The sequence below is a fragment of the Neovison vison genome, chromosome 11 (genome assembly GCF_020171115.1).
Source record: "Neovison vison isolate M4711 chromosome 11, ASM_NN_V1, whole genome shotgun sequence".
NCBI classification, from domain to species: Eukaryota; Metazoa; Chordata; class Mammalia; order Carnivora; family Mustelidae; genus Neogale; species Neogale vison.
Genome location: NC_058101.1, coordinates 179,000,243 through 179,024,927, shown reverse-complemented (window position 1 = coordinate 179,024,927; position 24,685 = coordinate 179,000,243).

The window sequence follows — 24,685 nt, the reverse complement described above, 5'->3', positions numbered from 1 at the left end:
ATAAAATTCAAAAAGAAAAAAAAAAACCTCTATAAAAAAAAGAGAGAGAGAGAGAGAGAGAGAAAACTCATAAAGCCATGAACCTGCAATGGAGAATTATTTGTTTCAAACCAAAATTTTAAAAATAAATAAATAAACAGATAAACAAACATTAAAACTCCAGTAAAACATTTTACTCCAGTAAAATTTACTCCAGTAAATTTACTCCAGTAAAACATTTACTCCAGTAAAACATTTTAGTTTTCTTTGCTCATAATTATCTAATTTATAGATTTGATGTAACAAAACTTTACTAAAGATAAATCAGGGAAGATTTTAGTACACTTCAATTTGGGAGAGCAAGGGCAGAAAAAAACAAAAAGAAATAACAGTTGAAGAGACCTTGTCAATTGGAAAACACTGTATCCAACTGTTAGCAGTAGGATCCTGGTGGCTCCATAATGCAAGTGCTAAGCATGTGGTACCATCTCTCAAAGAGATGAAGATATTTCCCTAAGGTTGTACATTTGAAATGTGTCAGAGTCAGGGCTCAAACAAATCTAAACTTTCTAACTGCAGGAAAACATGCTGCCTCCCAGGCATGAGAACATAGTAGGCATGAAGAGAAGTAAAGCAAAAGTCACAGCTGGGTCAGTGCTAGAGACTGGCAGAGAGGCAGGTATGCGGGTAGCCCAGGGGTCCCCTAGTGTTCATAAGTCACTGATGTCACACACTGCTATCCACAAAGGATCCCCAATTTTCTTTTACCTCTTACCACAGTTTTTTTTTTTTTGAAATGTGAAGTTCCTTATTTAATTTATTTATTGTTCATAATTCTTCAATTCTGTTCTACTCTTATGCTACATAATTCTGTTCTACTCTTAAGCTATATAATTCACCCAAATGGTGAATTAAGAGAAAACTGGATTAAACAAAAAGAACCATATCTGTTTAACCCAAGGAAAAAAATTCAATGAAATAGCATTCTTTTCCACTTCAAGGCTGATGGTTTCTCACCCTAATGTATGAGAAGTAGGAAAAACCATTCTGCACCCAACTCTGCCCATAATATGACTGCAGCATATAAACCCTTGGAGGCACCAACAATTGCCCAATTTATCTGTGGGAAGTTTCTGTCTCTCCCTCTCTGACACGTTCACTTCTATTTGCCAAATGCTCTCAGTGTGTCAGTCCCTTGTACCAGGGCACTCTCCACCAGACACATCACTCTAAGTTTTCTTTTATCTTTGTTCTATAATTCCCCCAGATAGTGTTGTAATTCATTAGCAACTTGTTAGTATTGAGTATTCTTATGAGAGGTGTTAAATTTAACAAGAGAACCTGGGAATGAAAATCTCTTAATCCAAAGTTAATACTGGCTGGTAAACAGAATATTGTGGAGAACAGAGGTAGAGCTGTAAGGACTTCCAGTCATTCCCCAGGGACTTCTGAGGGAATGAACCTGCTCCCAGGGGCAAAATCAGGAGATAACCAACTACCAACAGCTCACCAGCTGTCCTTACAACTGGAATGAAACTCCTGAAGCCTGGTCATACTCTTTCTTCTGAAGTTTTGCTGGATTCTCAAGATACCCCAAAGACCCAGGGGTTAAGGAGGAAAAAGGAGTTGCTTTTCCAGTTGGAAGAGTGTCCATAGCTGCAATCTTAGCCTACTGGATTCCAGTAGCTCTCTTTTGTGTTTCACATTGTGATTCAAGATGGCATAAGTAGCAAAAAAATTTATGTGGCATATCAGAAGCTTGAAGTAAAGTTTAAAATAACAAAGTAATACATTCAGTTACAACATTGTACACAACCCCATTTAAGAAATGGTTCTTTTCTTTGTTTGTTTCATTTACTGACATTAGGTATTTCTTGCATGGTTGTAATTTTTAAAACCAAGGAGGCTAGTTCACTATGTTCAAGGGGGAAAAGGTATTTCTGTTCAGATATGTTAATAAAAATGTGTTGCAATGTTGAATATCATTCTTTTAAATAAACTGGCAGAATATAAATCTCTCTCAGTGCATCTTATCTCCTTTAAAATAATTCACCAGGAGAAAATGATTTCTTTTCTTCTTATGCTCTGATTGGGTTTAATCCTTCTCAATTGTCTCCTGACTCTTAGCTGAAAAACAAAAGATAACTAAAGGCCATGGTAAGAGCTTAGGTTCTTAGGGGCGCCTGGGTGGCTCAGTGGGTTGAGCCTCTGCCTTCGGCTCAAGTCGTGATCCCAGAGTCCTGGAATCGAGCCCCACATCAGGCTCTCTGCTCAGCGGGGAGCCTGCTTCCTCCCCTCTCTCTGTCTGCCTCTCTGCCTACTTGTAATCTATCTTTCTCTGTCAAGTAAATAAATAAAATCTTTAAAAAAAAAAAAAGAGCTTAGATTCTTATATAAAATGGGATTTTGGGTTCCTTCAAAATGTTGCTTAATCTAGAAGATATCGTAATACCAGAACAGTTGTTAAATTAGGAGCCAGTTCTGGGCTATCCTATCAATTGATATTTTCTCAGCTTCTCCTTTTTCCAGACTCAGAATTCATTTGAGTTTTAATCAAATGTGAAGAATTGTGAAGAAGGCAGGATTAATAAACCTAATGTGGGTAGATTTCCTGTTCTTCAAAATATGAGCAGCCCCTACTAAGAGTTGATTCTCATAATTTTTTGGCAGGAGTGAGGGGTGGAGAATGAATTGAATAATTTCTTCTTTATTACTCAGGACTTTGAGATTGCACTGTCTCTAGTTGAATTATAAAAGCTTTTATAATGCAATGTCACTTGATGTTGACAATAGTAACAATTATTTTTATGTCCAAAATTTCCTGAAATCTTTAACTATGTTGAGATATAATTGACACATAACTTCCTGTAAGTTTAAGGTGTACAGTGTGATGATTTGATACATATGTCTATTACTAAATGTTTACCACAATAAAGTTAGTTAACACAGCCTTCACCTCACATAATCACCATTTTCTTGTTATAGTGAAAACATTGAATCTCTACTCTTGTGCCAACATTCAAGTATATAGCACAGTATTAATTACAGCTACCATGATGTACCTTAGTTCACGGGAACTTACATATAACTGAAAGTTTGTACCCTTTGAGCAACTTCTCTCCATTTTCCCAGCCCCAGTCCCTGGCAACCACCATTCTACTATTGGTTTTTATGAACTTGTTATTATTAAATTCCACATATAAGTGAGATCATACAGTTGATATTAAGAGGTAGGAACCCCTATTCATAGCCAAAACAAACACTTTGCTAAAAATACATATATTTGCCCAGAAAAAGTGAATATTTGCTAAAAGATATTCTTCACTTAAAGTTTATTTAAAAAAATAAAATTCATGTGCCCTACAATATGAAAGAGATTTTACAAAGCTAAGAATCCTACTATATTGAATCATATAAGTCACTGGAATAATCCAAAAGCAATTACTTTCTCAAGTTAGAAACACTAGTTTAGCAAGATGGTCTCTGTTTGATTCAATATTTGGTGGAGACTCATGCCTATATGCATGAATGCTGCTGAGTTAGTTCAATCCAAGCAGTTTAAAAACCTCTTATATTCTCAGACCTAGGCTATACAGGCTCAATTAGGATCCATGAAAATCACTCTGACAATTAAAAGTAGGATAATAGAGAAATTTTGATAACATAAATTTTGGAAAATTTTTATGATGCAAAGTGGTGAGATATTTTAAGATAGAAATTGATCACGTAGATTTCATTTCTAGAATCCTAAGAACAGATGAAGCAGAGGATGCCAGGTGTGGACAGATGAGCCCTTCTTTCTATGGGTTATACAACAAAGAAGCTTATTTAAAGCAGAGACCAACTCTGACCCAGAGAAGAATGGTGTCCTACAGTCCACAGCAATAGGCACTCTAAGCTAACACCAACAACAAGAACAACAACAAAATGGTTGAAAATTTCTGGAGAAAACTCAGAATACTCTATGGCTAAGCTAAGCCCATGTGAAGGTTAATAAGAGATATCACGAAAGAATGAAAAGCAAGGAATCTAGAATTCTGAAAATATCTAACAGCCAAACTCATTAAGATGTCATTGTCTCAAGCAACTGAAAAGGGAACTAATATTTGGGGAGCATCTCTGTTGCAAAACAAGATACTAGATGCTTTAAACATTTTCTTTAATTTTAATAACCCTGTGGAGTAGGTATTATTAACTTTCAAGGCCACAAAATTTATTAGTAAGTTAGAAAATCAGGATGCAATCCAGATCAGTGAGACTCCAAAGCCTAAGCATTCCACTGCATTGCACTACTTATGTGGAAAAAGCAGCACACACTGGATAGTTGATAAAATTAAGTTAGGTAAATTACAGATGCATTCATGCTTTTACCTATAATTCTGTTCAGAGTAATTTACTTACCTATAGGAGTCCAAAATATAATTCACAAAGTTATTTAGTATTGCATTATTTGTAACAGTAAATGTCTGGAAAAACATAAAATGTCTTCTGATAAGGGAGTACCTAAATAAGATATCATTTGTACATTGCATTTGTACATTGAATTAATTATGCAGTTACATAAAAAGAATGAAAAAGTTAACTATGTGCATATATGGAAATAGCTCTAGAAAAAATTCATTAATCAAAATAAGGTACAAAACACTGTATAAAACTTGCTAACATTTATTTATATACATTTATTTATATATAAGCACAAATATATACACTTATAAAGAGATTCATCAGAAGAAACAGCTAAAAATTAATTTAAATGTTTATATAGAAATGGTAAAGGGATATGGGTTGAGGGGACAAATAAGCTAAATTTCTTTGAGTTTGTAATTTATTTTTTAACTATGTAGATATGGTTACTCAATAACACTAATGATCAGGAAATTGAAAATGAAAACCTACAATGATATCACCTCATACTTGTTAGGATGGCTGTCATATATAAAATAGCAACAGCTAACAAAGATGTGGAGAGATTGGAGCCCTTGTACACTGTTGATCAGAATGGAAAATGGTTCAACCTCTAAGGAAAATATGGAGGCTCCTCAAAAAATTAAAAATAGAACTACCATATGACCCCCAATCTTACCTCCACCTTTATATATATATCCTAAATAACTGAAATCAGGATTTCAAAGAGACGTTAGCACTCTCATGTCTCCTGCAGTATTATTCACAATAGCCAAGATATAGAAAAAATTTAAGTGTCCATGAACAGATGAATAAAGCAAATGGAGCACATACATACAATAGAATAGTCAGCCTTCAAAAAGAAGTCAGTCCTGCTATATGCAACAACATGGATAAACTTTGAAGACATTATGCTAAGTGAAATTAGCCAGACACAGAAGGAAAAACACTGCATGATTTTACTCATATGAGTTATCTAAAATAGAAACACAAAAGGAAAATGATCATTGCCAGGGGCTGGGGGGTGGTAAAAATGGGAAGTTGCTTTTCAATGGATGTAAAATTTCAATATATAAGATGAATAAATTTTAGAGATCTGCTTTACAACAGTGTGCCTATACTTAACAATATGGCACAGTACAGTTAAAAATTTCTTGAGAGGGTAACTCTCAAGTTAAAAGAAGCCTTAATGTATTCTAATCACAATTTTAAAAAAATAACTAATAGGCCTATTTTAAAAAGAAGTACAAAAGCAATCGTAAATTTGTTCAGTAGTTTAATTTCGGTGTTAATATTTATTTTCTTATTTTGACACTTGTGAACACTCTATTATGCTACAAGTAAGTAATCATTTTAACATTATTCTACATTGTGATTTCAATGTATGGAAAAAGAGACACAAAGTTCAAAAATTAAGTAAATTTTCTGTTGTGTTGAAATAAAGACTACATAAACTCATTATTTTTAGAAAAATAGTGTATCCACAAAAGGATATGGGATGCAGCAAAAGCAATGTAAGGAGGGAAATATATAGCAGTAAAGGCTTATATCTGAAAAGAACAAGGGTCACAAAGGAAGAGTTTAGCCTAAAGAACTAGAAAAAAGAAGAAAAAAATTAAACTCAGAGCTTGCAGAAAGAAGAGCATGTGGGGTGCCAGGTGGCTCAGTGGGTTAAGCCTCTGCCTTTGGCTCTGGTCATGATCTCAGGATCCTGAGACTGAACCTTGTGTTGGCCTCTCTGCTCAGCAGGGAGCCTGCTTCCCCCTCTCTCTTTGCCTGCCTCTCTGCCTACTTGTGATCTCTCTCTCTCTGTTAAATAAATAAATAAAATCTTAAAAAGAAAAAAAAAGAAGAGCATAATAAAGACTAGAGTGGAGATCCATAAAATAGAGATAGGAAAACAATAGAGAAAATCAGTGGGTAAAAAAAAAAAAATCTTTCTTTGTTTTGTTTTGTTTTGTTTTCAAAAAAAGATCACAAAATTAACAATCTGCACCTAGAGTAACTAAGCAAAAGACTCAAGTAAATAAAATCAGAATTGAAAGTGGCTTATGTTAATACTGACTTGACAGAAATGAAAAGGATTATAATCTAAAAGAAATGCACAAATTCCTATAAACTTATAACCTACCAAGACAGAATTGTGAAGAAATGGAAAATCTGAACAGACTAGTAAGGAACAAGAAAACTGAGCCAGTAATCAAAAACCTCCCAACCCAGAAAGATTTAGGACCAGATGGCTTCACTGGTGAATTCTACCAAACATTTAAAGAAGAATTAACACAATTTCAAACTCTTCTAAAAAATGAAGGGGAGGTAACACTTCCTAAATCTCTCTACGAGGCCAGCATTATCCTGATTCCAAAACCAAAGACACTTTAAGAAAAGAAAACTATATATCAATATTGTTTATGAATATTAACCCAAATACCCTCAGCAATATTACTAGGAAGCCAAACTCAACAGCATGTTAAAAAGATATACCTACGACCAACAGGGATTTATACCTGGAATGTGCGGTTGGGTCAACAAGCAAAAATCTGTAAAACACCACATTAAGAGAAAGAAAAAATATCCCACATGATTATCTCAATTGATGCAGAAAAGGTATTTTAAAAAATTCAACAACTATCATGATAAAAACACTCACCAAGTGAGGAATAGAGGGAAATTACCTTAATGTAATAAAAACCTTATATGAAAAGCCCATTGCTAACATCAAACTCAACAGTGAAAGACTGAAAGTTTTTCCTCTAAGCCTGGGAACGAGACAAAAAAATGCCTACTTTGGTCACTTCTACTTAACATAGAACTGGAAGTCCTAGCCAAAAAAATATAGGCAAGAAAAAGAAAAAAAAGGCATTCAAAATGGAAAGGAAGAGGCGCCTGGGTGGCTCAGTGGGTTAAGCCGCTGCCTTCGGCTCAAGTCATGATCCCAGGGTCCTGGGATCGAGCCCCGCATCGGGCTCTCTGCTCAGCCGGGAGCCTGCTTCCTTCTCTCTCTGCCTGCTTGTGATCTCTCTCTGTCAAATAAATAAATAAAATATTAAAAAAAAAAAATGGAAAGGAAGAAACAAATTATCTCAGTTCACAGATGCCATGACCTCATATGTAGGAAACATGGAGATGAAAACAAACAACTGTTAGAACTAATAAACTCACTCAGCAAAGTTGCAGAACACAAAATCAACATGCAAAAATCCATTGCATTTCAATACACTAACAACTAACAATCTAAAAAGGAAATTAAGAAAAGAAAATAACATTTTCAAGAGTATCTAAAAGAACTGAAAGCAGTGACACGGACAGGTAGCTATATATCCACGTTCATAGCAGCTGTATTCACAACAGCCAAAAGCTGAAAGTGATCTAAATGTCCGTCAGTGGATGCATGGATAAACAAAATATGATATATGCATACAATGGAATATTATTCAACCCTAAGAAGGAAGAAATCCTGACACATTCTACAACATGGATGAGTCTTGATGACATACTAAGTGAAATAAACTAATGACAAAAGGATAAATATTGTGATTTCGTATATATGAGGTCAAGTTCTTAAATAGCGTGGTGGTTGTCAGGGGCTTGGGAAAAGGAGAAACAGAGAGTCAATGTTCAGTGGTAGGGAGTTTCCATCTGGGAAGATGAAAACAAGTTCTAGTGACAGATAGTGGTGATGGTTGCACAACAATGTGAATATACTTAATGCCAATGAACCGTATACTTGAAAATGGTCAAAACCATACATTTTATGTTATGTATATTTGACCACAATTTAACAAAATAACTCATTATTGGTGCTGGATATGTTGCTTCATATCCAGAGTCACAAAATGACTAGTTGCTTCATTATTTACAGTGGTGATAATCAGATTTCTCCATTGTGAATGTTCATTTTCCCCCTTACAATTGGGAAATAATCTATGGGTCAGTATTTCTAGCACCATCAACATTTAAGAGATGATACCTATATCTATATGTATGTGCTTATGTATGCATATATGTATATATGATACAAGTATAGCAAAGCATAAGAATTGTTGATTTAGGTGGTGAGTATATGGGGGAGTAATTATAGTATTTTTTCCTGCTTTTAAATATGTTTACAATTGTTGAAAATAAAATGCTGAAGATGCAAGAGGTTATCTAAATGGTGTGGAACAAGATCAAAGGGGACAGTAGAAATAAACAGGTTGCTGAGGTAGCTAAACAAATTTCATTGTGCTTCAAATACTCCTCACTCCCAATAACCTTTCATTCATCTTTTCCTAGTGTGTATACATTTGACTGTTGATATAAGCTGAAATGCTTATATCTGGAGATCTCAGATGAAGGTGATGTTTTTCTTCCCAGTAGATTATAAGCAACTTGAGTATAGCAACAGCATTTTTTGTTCTTTTTGTCACTTCATAATCATTTTATATTACTTACACATACACATGCTACAATGATCTAGGTCACCAAGAGACTCATTAAAATTGCAGGAAGGAGGTGATAGATTACAAAATATGCCTCAGTTCTCCACTCTGAACTTTCTCCAACCCCCTCCAATGTGACTTTATAGGACTTCCCAGCAAGAGGCAGAATCTAACCCTTAATCCTTTGCATCTGGGCTGTCCTTGCTTTGACCATGGAATGTGGTAAAAATGAAGCTGTACCAGTCCTGAGCCTACTACTCAAGAACTTGCATACCTTACACTCTTTCAGAATCTTCCCAGCCACCATGTGAAATGACACAGGCTAGCCTGCGCTGTCTTAAAATACTTGCTCTATTGTTCTCAATCCCTCAGCTGATAAGCAGCCAACACTTAGAAGCAGAGCCTCCTGGCTGACCAGAAGCTGACTAGATGCATTAATTACTGAACCAAGCTGAAAGCAGAATTGCCAACTCACAGAACTGTGTGATAAATGTTTGTAGTTTTAAGCCACTCTGTTTGTGATGGTGTTTTGCATAGAGAAAGATAACTAATGCAAGAGTCAAAGTGGGGGAGATTAAGGAAAAGAGAGGAAGGAGTCAGGAAGGGAAAAGAGAAAGCCTGAGCACATGAACAGCATTTTTCATCGAAGTCGTGAATACTGTATTTTATTTAATCAGGGCTGCTGTTGCATTGGTGGCAATCAGCAAAACCACAGAAATTATATTGTGTTTCTTCTATTTTATCAAACTTGAAGGTTTGAAATATTCATACAGATAAAAGAACTAATTATAATTCAGGAGAAATTTTCTTCATTTGCCATTAGTTCATAAGCGCAGAAGCAGCATCAATCTTCTAGCGGTAAGTAGCTACTTAATCTTGTCTAGCACTTTTTTCTTGGATTAAGCCCATGCCAGAACATTATTGCTTTCCTGTGCCCATTAGGATACCAGTGCTTTGCTTTTTAAAGTGCTGTTGACAGAGTATTGACTGGGGTAATTTTTTTCAGGGGACAATAAACAGATTCCTGAAGCCACAGGTATTCTGGACTCCAATCTGAAGCTACTAATTTCTTCCTTGACTCCCACCATACATTTCCTCTGAGTATAACCTCCTCTGAGTGTGTGTGTGTGTGTAACATCAGGAAATAAATGATGAACATTCTCTGGTGAAAAATACTAAAAAAAAACAGAGAAAAACTGATCAATGTCAAAACTTAGATAAGAGATATTTATGTGACCCAGCATTGGAATGTCAGTGCTCTATCTTGATACTGTGCAAGAACCTCAAACTCTATCTGTGGACAGAGGGGATTAAGAAAAAAGTAGAAGAGATAAAATGAGAGGAAATATCAAACTCAAGAATCACTCAATTACTTACCCCTCTTCTAAGCATTTTGAAAAACTGGAAGCAACCTGGGAACTAAGAGGATGTGCAGAGCAGAGATGCTCATGTCATCAGAGAATAGTTTGGAGGAAAATAGAGGAAACATGGGAATGAGACATCTGACCAGATATTGTTTCTGACCTAATTTTGCCTTCGGCCAACTTTCTCTTTGATATTGATTTTTGCATTCTGTGTACTGTTCTGATCAACATAGAATTAATAATGCCAACAAATTTAATTCTACTTATCAGTATTCCTGGACCTATCAGGTAGTCAAGCTTTGGTAGTCAGTGAGACACTTTCATGGCCCCTCCCACAACTTCCTCACTCCAAAATAAGAAGGACTGGAGGAAACCAATGAGTCTCAACACACTGTACAAGAGAATTTCTCTAGATATTTTCATAAACACAGTAGACAACTTTGAGGATGGGGGTATGGTAATCTGGATTCAGAAAACTCCCCCAGTTAATTTTCTTGCAATCATCCGCTAGTTCATGACCAGATTTTTGGAAACCACTGGATGAGATGAAATTAAAGAGTCTATGATATTGTATTTGTAGAGATTTTAGTAGAGTAGGTTAACTTCTGTAGAATTAATTTGGGCACTTTCATAAATATGCCATTTGAATGAGGCTCCAAAGCAGAGAATACAAATATAAATGCCTATAGAATGAAACAAACAGGTGGAAAGTATAAAAAAAACTGGAGAAGAGTGCACTCTCCTATTACTGCCATCTTGGAATGAGGGGTGCAGTATGACTTTACGGATACTTTGAAGAGAAATTTCTGCTTTTAAAAAAATATTTTTATTTGTCAGAGAGAGAGAGCACAGTGAGAAAGAGCGCACGGTCACAGGGAGTGGCCAGCAGGGGTAGAAAAACCAACTCCCTACCAATCCCTACTCTATCCCAGGAGCCATGATGATGACCTGAGCCAAAGGCAGATGCTTAACCAACTGAGCCACCCATCTGCCCCCAAATTTCTTGATTTTGAAATGTTAACAACTCATTTTTTAAAACTTAAAATACCATCCTTGGGCCCAACTGTGTATTTCTCTGGGCCTGAACACGACTGTCCTATATGCTACCTTAGAGTATTTGCAAATGCTATGTTGCTTTGGTTAAAATTCCATTTTGTCATAAACATTCTGAAGCATTCTATGTGTCAAAAGACTTTAAACACAGCAAGGAAACTGTCCCAAATGGAATAATGACTAATCTTTCCAAAATAATTTTTTTTTTCACTGAGGTATACATTAGTATTAGTTATGACCTTATCCTAAAGACAGCCTGATAGGGGGTGTCAGCAACACCCCTCTTCCCACACATAAACCTAAACATACACACATATTTTTCTCTTACGTGTCTTATTTGTGTGAGTTTATATAGCTGGGTGTTTGCATTATAAGAGATACTGGGTGTAATAAGATAATGGAACATTGGCTATCACTCTCAGGGTCTCTTGAGCTACAGTGTTTCAGTTCTTGTGGAGAATGATGTTAAAACCAGAGGATAAAATGACTCTTCCCTTGAGAAAGCTTGTAAGACTCTGAACCAGAAAGTACTTAAGTAAGAAAGTCAACCAGAAAGAATGGCATTCTCTGTATTTCTCTTCAGATTACCACATGGCTCCAGCACCTGGAAATCTCAGAGAAAGGACAACTTTATTTGGCACGTGTAAGATGTTGTAGCTCTTAGTGGTTTGAGGTCAGTCGTGCCCTCTTATGGAGGGCGGCAGTATAATGACAAATAAACTACACTGAGTTTGCTAGCAGCCACCATCTACAAGGAGACGAAAGCTGATATAAGCCAAGTCATTTCTGTATACCAATGAAACCAGTCAGGGAACAACCAGAAAACTGATTTCTGTCCACCATATACCTGTCACTATGGCCATATGTGACCTACTGAATGCATTTTCACCCTAATGACATCTATTAAGACTGAGCTAAGCCAATATGCCCATTCAGAGTCCATAGCTCTTTTGGGCAAATATTGCTTGCCCCAGTGGTTAGTGATGGTTGGAGACAATTATTCTCTCTGCAATGTCATTATTAGATTAAAAAAAAAAAAAACAAACACTATGCCTAATTTTGCCACAAGAACCAATATTTATCAGCAAGCAGAATCAAAACATGCAAATAATCAATCTGCAAATTTGGTGAAGTCCTCACTCCCCTCCTTTCCACTCTGTCTCTGTAGGCATTCAACAAGCCCCATGCATGAAAGTTTTATCTTGCCACAGCAAATATTTACATGGTAGACCAGTTATGTGGCTTGATTAGAGCAAAGAATTGTCTATAAAGTGAGGAACTCAGAAATAAGTAGAGTTCTAGACCTAAGGAACTGCTGAAAAAATATTTAGCCTACTGGGATTGTCATAAACATGGCAGACTATTAATCACACAGTGGCAGATTTTTTTGGACAAATCTTTCTGTTTGACATATATTGATACTATTTATTTCTCTAGTGACATAATTTAATATTATTTATGTTAATTAATAAACCCTCTGGTGCCAAATCAGACTATGATATGTGAAACAGCTTCTAGAGTCCCCTCTGAAGAGAGTGTGAACTGTGGAATAAGATTTCACATTCTAACCAATCACCTGTGAAATATTCTGAAGTGTAAATTAGTGAGTAGCACACTTCACACGTTATGTACCCACTCCTAAAGTATAGATTAATGTTAATTTAGACATGCATATACACCTCACACTTCAAACTAAAAATTCCAACAAAATTAGAAAATACAGTAATATTCCACAGAACACTGTTTTTAACCAAGGAGCTCACTTTTCAGTGAACTCACTTTACAGTGAAAGGCTCCAAGGCCATGGTATTTACTGATCTTACTATCCAATCCATCATCTAGTAGCAGCTAGCTCTGTAAAACCGTAGAATGGCTCAGTAAGATGCAATGTTTTTCCAGTGCTATAAGAAACAGACATAATGTTATCTGGGAGAAAGCACCAATAAGATAATGGTGTTGTACATAGATTTAGTATTCACTCTACACCAGCAAGCAACAATGGAGCTCTTTCCTCCTGAAGGCACAGGTGCAGGATTCAAGAGCTCAAAGTGAAAAGATCCTCTCTTAGTTTTGCACACATAATGACCTTCTCATAAAATTTCACTTCATGTAGCAGCAAACCCATCCCTCTTGATAATCAACATCAATTTTCTTGACCAAAGTTCCAATATCACAAACCTCCTTTCTTTTTGTTTAATCAGTTGCTAGAGAAGCCCAAAATAGCCAGGTGCATGTTACAGCTTCAGATTTAATAGACTTAACCATTTAGCCCTTTAGTGGAAGTACTATTCTTCTGAAATACTAAAATCTTGAAACTGTAAGAGCCCTGGGTGTATCTTGGTATTAGACAACAAGAAGAGTGTTATATAACAGTAACAACACTTTTTTTCCCTGACCATTATTTGAATCTCCTTTCAATATTAGGGATTTCCTCAAATTATGAGCTAAAAAAGAGGCAGTGCCTACCTCCCATTATAGAGGCTGAAGTATTCCCTATCCAGCACCCCTTTGCAATTAGTACAATGGGCATGTTATCAAATAGCTAATAACAAGCATTCATTCTGGAACTTGAATAAAGAACTAGGAAAACAGAAAAGCAAGATAGGAAGAAATTCTCTGAAAGTAGATGTGGGTGCATCCAGTTTCAAAGAGTACCAGCATCTGAAATGCCTGCAGTAACATTCAGTCAACAGTCCTGATCACTACGGTACATAGAGTTCACATTTGTTTCCTATTGCTGTGTAACAAATTACTACCATCTTTGCACTTTAAAACAACACAAAGGTCAGAAGTATGGGTGGACTTGACTGATTTCTCCACTCTGAGTCTCATAAGAAAAATATCAAGGTGGTGGCCTACCTGGGCTCTTATCTGGAGGTTCTGGGTAAGAATTCATGTAGGAGAATGGCTCTTCCACAGCACCCGGTTGACCTTATGTATCTTGTATCGGGTAGACCACACTGGCAAAGGCTTGAACTGTGACTTATCTGAGCCTTGGTAGAAAGCCCGTCTTTCTCCCAGAGTAGGAGAGGGTGGGAAGATGATAGAGAGTTTCTATGAGGTCATTTCCCACTGGTTCTATCTCCCCCAGGATACGTTCATAACACCATTGTTCAGCACCTCCTCAGTTAAGATGAGGTATGAGACTTTCTTTCCTGTCATCTTCCCCCATAAAAACAGAGTTGTAGGATATAAAACTGCTTAGTTGTAGCCTAGAATTTGCTCCTCAGCAATGAGATATTCCACAATTCACATTATAGTCATCAGGCCCCTTTTGTTTAGGCATTGTCTTTTCTGGTATGTGGGACAAAGACCATGGGAAAAACAGATCCTTTGGCTAATCTTTTTGCTGTTTATGCAACTAATAAACTGTATCAAAAAGTGGTTCACTGTATCTTTACCAGTAAGAACAGTCTGGTCTCAATCTTGGCCTTGCCTTGTCTTGGGTGTGCTTAAAGATCCTCTCCAAGTTCATTCAGTTTGTTCTTTGTAGTATTAGGTTGAGCTCCCCACATTTTATCTAGCTGTCATCTGGGAACCTCTCTCAGCTCCTTAAGGCCACTTGCACCCATCATCATGTTGCTGCCTCCATTTTCAAACCAGCAATGATGCAGAGTCCTACTCATGCTTCAGACCTCTCTGGCTTCTTCCCTGCCACTCTCTTCTGCTTCCAGGCAGAAAAAAAAAAAAAGGTTCTTTATTTCACTCATGTGATGATATTGGATGCCCCTGGATAAAACAGTATATAGTCTCCCTATCTTAGGGTCTATTGTCTTCAATACATCTGCAAAGTCCCTCTCACCCCATTAAGTAACATATTTGCAGGCTCTGGGGACTAGGATGTGGGCATTCTAATGGCTCCATTCTGCCCACCATAATTCGTAATAATATTGGTATCCCAACAGATGAAATGTGTGGCACTGTTCTGAATCTTACTTTAGCTACATGGTCCACAAGCTTAGTTACCCAGCACTCCCAGGTATTTAAGCTAGTATGAGTTGCTCAAGTGTAAAGATACACATGATTTTCAGCACCATTGACAGTATTGCATAACATTTCTTGGGGCTTAAAATTCTTTTCCAAGTAATTACTGCTCATGGACTGGCTTACAAGTACTTTCTTTGCAAATCTTTAGCAGAAACAATACTTTCCACCTCCTGTTCTTTGTTGAGACAGTTCCAACTAAGACTTGAGGTATCAGTGTCTATAACTTTACCTTATGAAATATTTCCTACATTCCTGACTTACCATTATAATAGAAAACAATTGAGAAAATAGATACTCAAAGAACAACGCTTTGCTTCTCATTCCCAATGAGAAACTTCCAGCTTGCTCATCTTCCCCCAGTCGAATGAATATTGTAAAATAAATATATTCTGGAGATCCACAGGAGAACACTCACTCCACATTGTTTAGTTAATTTCTTGGGAGTATGTTGGAACTAGTTGTTTGTCTTTCTCCAGGAGATCCTCAGAGGTAATCTTATGATGCCAATTCTTCCCTTAAAGGATACTGCTTACTTAAGGACCATCTGCACTCCCATCTCCTGGCTGCTATCACCACTCACATCCTGCTCCTGGTTGGGATACTTCATCCATTCCCCACACCTTCCTGCCCCTGCAAAGCCTCTAATCTGCACCTTTGGTCCCCTCATCTGGAAAGAGTAAATCCTCTAACTCTGCATGACTTTGCCCCTTACTGAAAACTGTCTCTCTGCAAAGAGCTCCATTTCTCCCACATCTTCTTGTTGGAGGCTTCATCTCCCTCTTCCATTCCCCTGCCCTTCCGGTTCATGAGACAGTATGAGTGCTCTCCTCACTTTGTGGTATCTGTGCCCCCAACACCGCTCCTTGCTCCTACAATCCCCCAGTCCCTCATGCTCAGGTCATCAGGATATCCCGAGACCCCACTCTCCTCATTGTTGTCATCTACTCTTTCTCATTCCTTTACTGAAGAGGGGATTCTGGCAGCCTCTGCTCACATTCCACCTTCTTAGCAGAGCTTTCTACGACTACCCCATCAGAAGTCACTCTACCTCCTCCCCATTCCTTCTTTAACTCATCATCATGCTCATTTCCTTCATAGAACTTGTATTGGGAGATGTTTTATTATTCTTTCTTTCATTTAGCACATGTTTCTCCTGTAAAATAGGGGAGAGTCTTTGTCTGTTCCACAGTTGTATCCTCAGTACCTAAAATAGTATCCAACACTTTAAGTAAAACTGCCTATCTGAAACTGGGTTAAATAGCTATACATGTACCTCATAGTTCTATGAAGTTCTGCCTTGATATTTTACCTAACTAGCCAAATTTTCAGATACTATTCATGGAATAAGAGGCTTCCTATTCACTAACATGCAATGTTTACTGTATTATGTGTTACATGTTTACATAAGTTCTAGTTCATGATTTTCCACTCTGTCACTTGGGTGTATATGACTTTTGCCAAGGCCAATCTATTTTTAATCATTTTGACTTAATAAACTTTGTGGTAACTGATAGGGCAAATTATTACTCTTCCCCTCTAAAGCTCTTCATAGGAAGTCTTTTCCAGATGAATGCTAGAGTTCAGACTATAGGGATATTTTGATGTAAAATAAACATGGAACAGATTCTAAAGGAGAAAAAAATCCTAAATTTGATTACATAAAAACATGAACTTCTGTACATGAAAAGATCAGAAACACACTGGGGGAAGTATTTGCACAATGTGTAGCAGTATTTGGATAGGAGTCAGGCAGATGCTATGAGCCTCAAGACCTCAGGTCGTACCACCCCCTGAAGTCCCCTAGCCCTTACCAGCTAGCAAGTTGCCCAACTGCCATGGAATGCTCAAGAGAAGGAATGGATGTTCAAATCAGCCTCTTAGTTGGGAGGATCTAAGAGTCAATCTGAAAGAGAGAACAAGAATCTTTTTTTTTTTTTTTAAGATTTTATTTATTTATTTGACAGAGAGGCAGCAAGAGAGGGAACACAAGCGAGGGGAGTGGGAGAGGGAGAAGCAAACTTCCTGCTGAGCAGGGAGCCTCATGCAGGGTTCTATCTCAGGACCCTGGGATCATGACCATGCCATATAGGTCATGACTAATGACTGAGCCATATAGGTGCCCCAAGAGGACAAGAATCTTGAGCACATTCAAATTTGTTCACAGAGTTGACTTGTAAACTGGACAGAAAGGAGAACATGGAGGGGTATGTCAGAAAGAAAGTGCCAGAGCCTAACAATCAGTGTGAAGACTGGTTCCAAGGAAAGTGTGAAGCTATATGCCCACTGCCTGCCATAGAAACACCACCACCCTTGGATCACCTTTGCTGTCTGAGGAAGAGAGGCCAGGCCTGTGATACAACTATCCTAGTATGGAAACGCTTTCCAAAGAGCTGGTTAGAAACTGTAGAGAATTTTACCTGCTGGTCAAACAGAGAAGAGTCCACATGTTGGTGAGGGACTGTGGGAAACAGCATTGGGTTGTTTGTTTAGACAGAAGGAGCAGCCACCATGGGAAGGTACAAATATCTGATCTTTATGTGAGTTCCTCCCCTTCTCTACCCAAGTTTCTAAAGAATAATGGGCAAGAGAAACCCCAGAAGTGCTTTATCAACAAGGGTAAAGCTCTGAACATTAAGATTTGTGAAGGGTAGAAATTTCTAATTGCTGGTAGGTGAAGCCTGGACATCTATGGGTTAAAAAGGAAAGAACCAGAGGGTTAATAGTGTCCTTAGTTTAAAAGATACTCTTAACACTAAAGCAAAGAAAGGACTGCCTTTCCAATAGAAGAAAAAAAAATGTCAATGGATAGCAACAGATAATTTCCTAGTGAATGAAGGAAACTAGAATATGTCACCCCAATACATGTCTCTTTGACATAAAAATTTGTTTGAGTTGAAGGCAATTAAGAAAAAGTAAAAAAAAAAAAAAAAAAAAAAAAGCAGAAAATCCCTTTTCTGCTTAAAGGGAGGATATAAATTCTTCTTTTATTGGAGATAAATTCTTATCAGCCCAGAGAGGGTACCAGAGGAAACTGCAAACAAACCATGGTTAAACCAACCCTTATCTTCTAGTTACTTCTTCACCATTTACTCCCCCTAGCACAAAACCCCTTTCCTTGTCAATTCCTCACAAATTTATTGTTTATAAAACTTCCTGTTCTGATCACTTATATGGACCTTAATTTTGTGTGCACACGTGTCTGTGCGTGCACACGCGCGCGTGTGTGTGTGTGAAGGCTCCTATGTGCATGTAAAAATTTAATAAAATTTGTGTGCTTTTCTCCTACTCATCTGTCTTTGCCAATTTCATTTTTATACTCAGCTAGGGACGTGAAGAGGTTGGAGGAAAGCTTTTTCCTGCCCTACATGAAGCATTAAGATTTATAAACATACATTTACAAAATGAAAGAAGAAATAAAAATTAAAATGATAAAATACATTTAATTATCAATTGACCCAATATTTGAAACATATTGAACATGACAAGGTAGAGGAGAGAAGACCCATAAATTCTAGTAGGGATAAAGAACACAAGCTAAGAAGAGATTTGACAATAAATACACAGCACTTAAAAATGCTCATATTCTTCGACATAGTAACTTTTAGGACTCAATCTAAGAAAATCATTAGAGAGGGAAGAAATATTTACAAATATACTTATTGTAGCACTTTTATAATAAAAACAGTGAAAACCTAAATAGGAAATAGCTAAATAATTAAGATAATATGTATTACACAATCATCAAAACAATGTTTTAGGGTAATTTCAGTTATGTGGACAATATTTAATATCTCATGTACAACAGAAGGAGGAAAAAAAGATGCAAAACTGTATACTATAATTGTTTAGAAGCCATGAAATCACTGAACTGTACCTCAGACATTGCCCAGGCCCTTGCAATCATTTTACAAAGAAATTAAGGCTCAAAAAAAGAAATGAAGGATGGGAGAAGATAAATGACTATCCCCTGAAGTCACAGGGGTAGTTTGGAGCAGACCAGAACTGGTATTCTATGCCCTCCACTCCTCATTCTAGCTCATGGAATTTGCTCACGTGGAGTTCCAGACCTATGGCACATGACTTTGGGGTTTCCAAATTCTCGCCTACATCATCACATCTCTCTCTCTCTCTCATTAACATTTTGCTTATCAGCCAGTTATGAATTGGAGTCAAACTGCCTTGATCTCCAAATCCTTATCTGCCTGGAAAAAGTGAATCCTTTTTTTACTACTTTGCATCATCTTTTCTCTAAATTATTCCATTTTTCTTATCGGTGCCATATCATTAACACTTTGGGAAATACGCATTCCTGAGGGAAATGCCTCTAAGTCGTCTCAAATTCACAAGTTTGAAAATACCACTATTACATATCATTTCCTCCGTAAAATGCCATAAAGTATAACTTAAAATTTTAATTGACCCCCTCAGACAATTAATGATTCCATAAATTTAGTACTTAAGTCTTTTATATAGCTATTAAAATAAATTCTGGTAGAAGTAATTGCTGAAGTAGTTTCACAGATTGCTTACTCTTGTTTCTCTGTAGAGAACATCATAGTTCTGAGTTGAACTCACCATTAGACTCCTTAATATTACTTTCTGTCTGAGGAACATAATCTTTGGAGCTTCCTCACTTTCATCTCAAAGTTAGTTGTTGACTTTCTTTCACGGTCATTTTCCCAAAATATATAAATGTGGGGTTTTAGTTTAGTTTTGTTTTTTAAATTCAATCATGAGAAGTAGTGAATAGACAGTGCTAAGTAGAGAACATGGTCGAGTTCAGACACCTAGAAGCCAACTAATTCTACCCACTTGCCATCTTAGCTCATTCTAGAACATTAAGTTCAAATTCATGAGCCCTGTTAAGTTACTAATTACTACTACATATTCCTAAATAATTGAAATGTAAAATGTTATCCTCGAATGCCAAGAATCTATTCTATTATTTTATTTTCTTATGGTTTTTGATTCCCAGTAAGACACTTTATAGTCTCCTTTTATTATACTCTGCCTAGCATATCCCCCTTCCAATTAGTGTAAATAGATGTTTTTCTGTTTCTAACCTCATCCCTAGTATAAAATAGTTGCTCTGACTTACTTACACATTTGGCTGTGTGACATAACTCTGCAAATAAAGCTGGTTCAAACTGTTAATGGGACAAGAAAGGAAAGACTAAAATCCATGCTCTTTGGACACCCCTAGGTCAAATACAACCAAACCTATGATTCCCAACATTATCCCAAAGTGAATGCTTTGTTCTATTCTAAGAGTTTAAAATACATCATGATCTATTGGGTCTTTTCACCAATGAAAGCAGATGAGAAGTATGCTATTTAACATCGTGAATGAAAGGGGGAAATTGCATTGCTAATGTATAGTGGAGGCATCAAATTTCACCATCCCTTGTACGAAATAAAGAGCAGATGAACACTCTAACGGTCATGTTCTTCCTGTGTTCCCCAGCAAATACCAGTTCACTTCAGAACTATTAGACTGGTATGTCAAAACATAGTCTGGCTTTGTCATGTTGAATGAAGACTGTGAAAAGATCTATCTTGTGGTCTAATGAGCCAGAAACCCAGACTCCTAACTGGTGACAAAGAGATGGGATCTGTCCATGGCTACTTATGTACTTGGAGTTTTGAACAAGTTAATGACTTGGACTGAGGCTTACCTTTGAATATATTTCTGGTGTAAATTTGCTTAGGTTAAAGAAATATTTTAAAGGATTTTGTCAATGATCGTCATAAAACTTAGCAGCTGTTAACTCTTCCAGTCTAGTAAATAAATTTCAAGTAGATTTACATGATAAATACTAGCATGATTTACTGCCATCCCCATGTGCAGTTACAACCACGTCCTCACAATTTTACCTCCTAAACACACACCCATCCATTCTTCTCTGTTTCTACTAGCATTATTCATGATCACACAGCCATATTTTCTGATGAAGATGTTGATCATTTTCTATTCCAGAGTCCCACCAATCTCTTCATAGTTTCTCAGTGTTTTTTGTATATTAGCCATCTCTGAAAAACTATCTGCTCCACTAAACTCATCTTTTAAAATAACGGACAGATTTCGCCAGATGCGAAAGGAAAGGAAGGAAGGAAAAGAAGATCTACAATTTCAGCTGACAGGTTTTTTTTTTTGATTTATCAAAATAAAATCAATATACAAGAGGTTAATCCTTACTGTCAACCCTACCCTAACCAAGGAACTTGTGTCTTAAAAAGATACATATGTGTAGAGGGGTCAATCTGATTCTAGCTATACACACCAAGCCCTAGATGGCACATGATGTGTTATAGGTTAGATCTTCCTGCTGCATCTTGGAGCTACGGGGCTATTTCCCTGTTCTGCTCACACTATCCAGAGTTGAGACCTTCCAGATAACCTGGACCTACCTCCCACACTCCACTCCTTCCCATCTCCTAATGGACAGTGGCATCTTCAAAACACCACAACCCCTTAATCTGACTTCTTAGGAGAGTTCTCCTTAGAACTCCTAAGAACATTTTGCAGGCTGCAAAATGCTGCTAATGAGACATGGTGACTGGCCTCATCCCATGGGTTCTGTCTTCCTTTCTCTCCATCTTCCATTTCTCTGTTCTTTCTCCCTCAGCCTGAAGGTCTTCCCTTACATCACAATGTGATTTCCAAATTAGAGTGGTGGAAGCAATGGAGATAGTTATAGAAGGCCATTAAAGATGCTTCATTAGCATTGAGTGCCCCTTTGTAATGAACCTTGTGGCCCTGAAGGAGGAAAGAGGTTTAACCTCTCTGCAGGGAAGAGCCTCAGATTCTGCAGGTTTCACTGCCCAAGATACAGGGGGCAGCCTGCAACAAGCCAATCTGTAGAGCAGTGTTGCTTAACAGTGAAGTAGAGGAGAAAAAAAAAAAAAAATTTCCTCCACACTCATGGGGTCTCTGGCTGGGCCAGATAATTAAACTGGCAAAAAAAAAGATGAACAAGAGAAAAGCATACCCAATAAGAAATGAATTTTTCCACGTACAGGGGAGGTTTCACAAGAGAATGAAGACCCCAAGAAGTAACTAGAGCAGGAATCTTTTATACCTTTTGAACAACAAAAAATACATCTGTAGAGAATTGACAAGATAAAAGAGTTTGGGCTAGGGGTAATAAGTAGTGAAATAAATCATGAATTCCCTGTCTTTGGTGATAACAATGTCTTCTTTCCTCCAGGTACAGAAAGATACCTTTCACATAGGAGTTTTATGATCTGTTTCTTGGAATAAGGGCAAGGGGCAAGGGAGATCAGAGTGAGCTTCTTGCTTCTGCCACTTCTAAAAGATTACTTACGATATTTAGTATTTGGAGGCAGCGTGTCCTGAACCCCATCAGGGAGAACACTAATTCTGGAGTCTACAGGACTACAGACTGGGGTTTGAATTGAAATCACCATTTGTTAGGTCAGAGAACATGGACAAATTGCTCAATTTCTCTGAACCTCAAATTTTTAATCTCTGTAGTTGTGATGACTTAGTGAGACAATCTACACAAAGTGTTTAAAAGGGAATCCTATGCTTAGTAAATGGAGCTATTATTACTGCATGTTCAAAGAACTATCCCACTGAGGGCTTAATACTTTACGAACTGCTTTCCCCATAGAAATCTTGACCTTCATGCAATCTGTGAGGAAGACTGGGTAGATATTTTATCTCCCAGGAGACTGGTGGGGTTTTGTTTTTTGTTTTTTTGTGGGGTTTTTTGGTTTGTTTTTGCCCCCCACCCCATATTTAGTAAGTAACAAAAGCGAGACTCAAAGCCCTCCCTTGAGGGTCCAGAGCACTTGCCCCTGGCCACCGAGGACCTCTTGAGTCTCTAGAGGAGAAGCCACCATGGCCAGAGGCTGTGATTCCCCTGTGAATAATGTTTCTAAACAGTGTGTGGTGGTGTGTTTTCAGTTGTTTTTATTCCATCTACTTGATTCAGCCAGGCAGTATTACAGCTAAGAAGCCTAGCTATTGTGTGCTGTCAACCTATTGAACCATTATTCCAGGAGCAGGTGATTTCTTTTTTTAAAATTATTTCTATTAACATATAACATATTATTTGCGAGCAGGTGATTTATATTAGAGCGCAAGGGACAGATTGCCCATTAGGCAGAAAGGCGCATTAGTCAAACTGGGAACTCTCAGCAAACAGGGAAGCAGAGCTGGCTCATCCCCAATACCACCCCCAAAAGAAATATTAGTGTTGTGATTATCTGGGTATTGTTCAGCCAGGCTGAGGTACTAGGCTCTGCAGACCTCCACTACCCTCTGTGGCCTCATTCCAGAAGGGAGAAGCAGATGGGGCAGCAGGGTAAGAGGGAACAACAACCAGTTAGTGACAGGCTTAGAAAGGAAAGTCTAGAAATCGAAAGGGCTCCCAGGAGCTTTTTTACCAGCTGCAGAAGAGATTGGAAGAACCCAGACAGCCAAAGACGAGAATATTCTGGATCATCTTTTCTATAGAACCATTGCCTTTCTGGAGGAAACTAGTTAAATTTCTTCTACCTCTCCGTGCTTTGTTTTGCATCATCACCTTCAGTGGGAAACATTTTTAAGATTCTCTTGCCAATTTCTTGATCTCTGTGGCGAACCTTGACTCCCTGATTGAGATCATTCTTGGAAGGTGGACTTTGCAACAAGAAAACCTCATGCTAGAGAAGATATTTTGAGTGGAATAACAATAAAATGGATTATTTTCATTCGTTCATCAAGCCAACTAACCCAAGGATGTTGTTTCAGGGCAAGGATTAACTTTTGCAAATAAAAGTTACAGCTTTCTGACATATGAAAATCCAGAGAGGAATTTTCAGTATCCTGAAGAACCTTTCCCAAATTAATAAGATTCATGTGCATAGACCTGTACATCTCTCCTTCCAACTACATTGAGATGAGCCACAGTTTTTGCAAACAAAGGAGAGCCAAGCTTCTTCTTGATCTTGCAGTCATCTAGGACTCCATCCTTTCTCTTACTGTGAGCAGGAACTGCAAAAGTGTAATTTCTGAAGGGTTTATTTGGATATATCCCAGGGCAAAGAAGCCTAGCTTTTCCTTAAAAACAAAAAACAACAACCCAAGACAAACAAACAAAACCCTTCAGGGCAAAAGTTAGTCAATGTTGCTCCCTAGTGGCAAAATTTCCAAAGAGCAACTGTTAGTGAATAACTTCAATGACACTTGAATGCAAGGACCTGGCCTCTGGCACTACTACAGACAAGTGTAAAGGAGGAAAGGGATGCTCTTACTTGCACAGTGAGGGGCATCCCACGGAGTTTGACTTTCTCAACTAGCAAGTAAATTCTTGCAGCCAAATTGCTGTACTTTCTGCTTTCACTCTCCTGTCCAGAAAGGATTTGATCCTTATCTCTTTTATAGCACTTATATTTTTCACACCATCAATTCAATGCTTGTTAGAAGTGATATTAAAAGATATTTTTAAGTATTCAAGAGGCCCAAAGATT